At 42.0% G+C, this 3,999-nt stretch overlaps 1 protein-coding gene across 1 annotated transcript in view; it reads right to left on the bottom strand.

Annotated features, from left to right (window-relative positions):
* Positions 1-3,559, bottom strand: part of kcnj10a (potassium inwardly rectifying channel subfamily J member 10a) — a gene marked incomplete at its 3' end in the record, with an annotated part of 28,511 nt that extends 24,952 nt beyond the window's left edge. The window contains exon 1 of the mRNA XM_080859930.1: positions 3,446-3,559. The remainder of the gene's footprint in view (positions 1-3,445) is intronic.
* Between the last annotated feature and the right edge of the window lie 440 nt (positions 3,560-3,999).

The following is a 3,999-nucleotide window of genomic DNA, read 5'->3' as shown; positions in this document are numbered from 1 at the left end:
CACTTCAGATACGGTAGTCTACGCAAAAAATTACTTTATTCTTTTACATTCAGAAAAACACAAAGTGAATTATAGGCGTAAATAACCATTACCCTTTTGCATCAGAAGCTATTCCACTGGGGTTGATGTGATTAACACACTAACTCAGCTTACATTTAGTCATTTGGCAGACGCTTTTGTCCAAAGTGACGTACAAGGGAGAGCAATATTAACAGTCAAGTAAAGACCTATTGTAACAAAAAAAACTATTTTACATAAGAAATAGAATAAAAAAGTGCAGGAATGTAACTGCTGTAAGTGCAAGTTAAGTACTAGTAGAAGTGCAAGTTAGGAAAGGAGGTGCTCTCTGAAGAGTTGGGTCTTCAAGAGCTTCTTGAAGGTAGAGAGGGACGCCCCTGCTCTGGTAGTGCTAGGCAGCTCGTTCCACCAACGTGGAACTACAAAAAAGAAAAGTCTAGATTGCCGTAAGGCAGTGCTAAACGATGCCTCTTACCAAGGAAACCAACGAAGTGTACCACTGATGCGAGCAATCAATTAATCAATCTAGTGTAACACAGATGCGATCGGGAATGGAATTTGAGATGCCTGTTGAGCGGTTTTGTGTCATCACTCATCAGTTGTATTTTCATTGATTTGTTCACTATAACACAACAATTTGAGCGCTTCTGTATCTCCGTGTAAATCCAACAATGTGCATGTATATATGTGTGTGCCTGTGCGTGTGCATGTATATTTGTGTGTGCCTGTGCGTGTGCATGTATATTTGTGTGTGCCTGTGCGTGTGCATGTATATGTGTGTGTCTGTGCGTTTCATGTGCATGTGTGTGAGAGCATGTATATATGTGTGTGCCTGTGCGTGTGCATGTATATATGTGTGTGCCTGTGCGTTTCATGTGCACGTGTGTGTGTGCATGTGTATATGTGTGTGCCTGTGCGTGTGCATGTATATTTATGTGTGCCTGTGCGTTTCATGTGCACGTGTGTGTGTGCATGTGAATATGTGTGTGCCTGTGCGTGTGCATGTATATTTATGTGTGCCTGTGCGTGTATATATGTGTGTGCCTGTGCGTTTCATGTGCATGTTTCATGTTTCACGTGTGTGTGAGCATGTGCATATGCACCGGTGTGTGCTTGTGCGTGTGTATGCGTGTGCGTGTGCGTGTGCGTGTGCGTGTGTGTGTGTGTGTTGCCATCATTCTATGAACACACCGTGGTTCTCAGGTCTCCAATATTAAACAGAAACCTATTGCACACCACTGATCTGATCAAACCTGAAGGAATTCTGAAATGGAGCTTTTATGTTATCAACAAATAAAGATAGATATAAATAAAGATAAATCCCACTTGTACCTGCCTTCACTTTTACTTTATGAACACCACAACATACATCAAATACTAACTTTGCTGCAAAGTCTCCACATCTTGAGACCAGAGTATTTGCACTCAAGACTCATAAAAACATTATACTCATATCAACATGATATTAAAGTTTAAACTTCACTACCATCTACCCCATAAAAACACTATACTCATATCAACATGATATTAAAGTTTAAACTTCACTACTATCTACCCCATAAAAACATTATACTCATATCAACATGATATTAAAGTTTAAACTTCACTACCATCTACCCCATAAAAACATTATACTCATATCAACATGATATTAAAGTTTAAACTTCACTACCATCTACCCCATAAAAACATTATACTCATATCAACATGATATTAAAGTTTAAACTTCACTACCATCTACCCCATAAAAACATTATACTCATATCAACATGATATTAAAGTTTAAACTTCACTACCATCTTACCCATGCATGAATGGCATGGCGATCAACACTCTGTTGGACAAAGGGATTTATTTTCCGGCATTATCTTGGAACCTGTTCTACCTGGCAAGCCCCTTAAATCCTAAATCTCATTGGCTGCCTCCCTTCAGATACCCCGGCTCATTGGACAACTTCTGCTTTGTTCCCTCGTTTATTGGACAGCTCCCCGGGCGCTTGTGTTTCCAAACTGACAAGTCATCTCTCAGCAGTGTTTCTCCAGAAACCTTCAACTACATACAGCCTCCTCCAAACATACCCCTCTTTGGCATCACTGTAACCCTGCGTTGAATGATTAAGGGACCACAGTGAAATTAAGGGATCAGCTTGAATCTGCCCTCTCCTCTCAGACTTCCCTTAGGCGGAGATCACAGCCAGATTTGTGTTGGCTGCGCTGGGATAGAGCTGCGGAGTGCTGTGCCATCGTATCTGATCCGAGATCTGTGATCGGCCCGACCCCAGAGGGAGTGCCAATGCAAATGCGTCTCCCTCTGCCAGCTCCAGCGCCGGGCCTGACCCAGTCAAGCTCTTCTCGCCAGGCACCTGTGGTTCTGGACGGAGGCTTTTTTGTACCCCAGTTTCATAGGGAGAAAAAAAGGCTTTGTTTGGTATTCTAGTCCTCCTGACTTACTATAATGGGGAGGAAGGGGGGGGGGGCAGGCAATGCCTGTTTGCTTGTGTGCCTGTGTTCCTGTGTTAATAAGGCTTTAAGACCAACATAAGGTGGCAATGACTGTGTTAATACGGTTTTAAGACCAACATAAGGTGGTAATGACTGTGTTAATACGGCTTAAAGACCAACATAAGTTGGCAATGCCTGTGTTAATACGGCTTTAAGACCAACATAAGGTGGCAATGCCTGTGCTAATACGGCTTTAAGACCAACATAAGGTGGCAATGCCTGTGTTAATACGCTTTAAGACCAACATAAGGTGGCATTGACTGTGTTATTGCACTGTATGTGCGTCCTCATTTCAAGGTCTGCAAGGTATCAAAACTGGACAAATGTATCTAGCTGCATCCACAGGTCATTATGTTGTGTTTGTAGCTGTGGCTTAAAACCACCTAACCATTCCCCAGATGTACACTCCACGAAAGACAGTCTAACTGATTTGATCACATAATAGCATTTAGGACTCTCTACCGTGCTGTTTAAGTACGCAATGCCAAAGAGGCACCTGACCCTAATGTCTTATTCCAGTCTTGTACTAACTCCAGTCCTCTATGCGGTTCTGCAAAGCCACCGAAGTTAATAATACCAAATACAACTTGACTTCACAACAGCATCCGCTAACATTAGCGACAGAATCTATTTTATTCTGCGTCTTATGTTAGTAATGTATTATGTTCCAAAAAGTCACAGGAGCCTGCATGATTGTCGGATGGGGAGTGATCTTTAATGCCGTGCAGCTAACAGGTGCTGAAGCAGGTGCATATAGTGACAGAGGCCTATCAGGTGAAATTAATCAGGGATTCTGCGTATTTTATCGTTTAATCTTTAGGTCATGAACTGTATCGTCTGTTGTAATTGCATTGCTAATTGAAATTTGAGCCTGACTTCACCAATTATTATCCCACACTCACAATCATTCACATCACATTACTTACTGCTTGGCTGGTTTTACAAGTTGCGGTCTTGGGAAACTTCGTGTAACTTTGTTGCTCCAGCTGATGAACTTTCAAGGAACCATTAGCTGAGGCCGCTGGTGAAAACAGCCGTCACGACGCAAAACCGCGCGCTATTGTTGACACGTCTGTCCCTCGCATGTTCACGCGAGTCACAATGTACTTTTTCGTTTAAATGTAGCCTATTTTATCAACAGCCTCATTTCTCAATTCAAGTCAACAGTAAAGATAGAAGGTATTGAATACTAATCAACTTCACCACGAGCTGAAGAAAAATATGTCAATGGCTTCCCGTCAGACTTTGAGTGTCAGTCGGTACCGGTCGGTCCCGAACGGATGTTACCGATTTATTATGTAATGAGATAAACAGAAAAATCTTACAACCCCTAACGTAAAACGCTAGGACTTTTTCCGCCTTGATAAGGAGAGCATGTTACGAAGCCCTCTCGATTTCACTCTCCCTCTCATTATAAATGACAAAGTATTCAGTCACCCTCTTTCTAACTCTCAGGACCTTTTAATTCATTAATTCAACT

Source organism: Sprattus sprattus (genome assembly GCF_963457725.1).
Source record: "Sprattus sprattus genome assembly, chromosome: 21".
In the NCBI taxonomy this organism is placed as follows: domain Eukaryota; kingdom Metazoa; phylum Chordata; class Actinopteri; order Clupeiformes; family Clupeidae; genus Sprattus; species Sprattus sprattus.
This window is presented reverse-complemented; position numbering and strand designations above follow the sequence as displayed.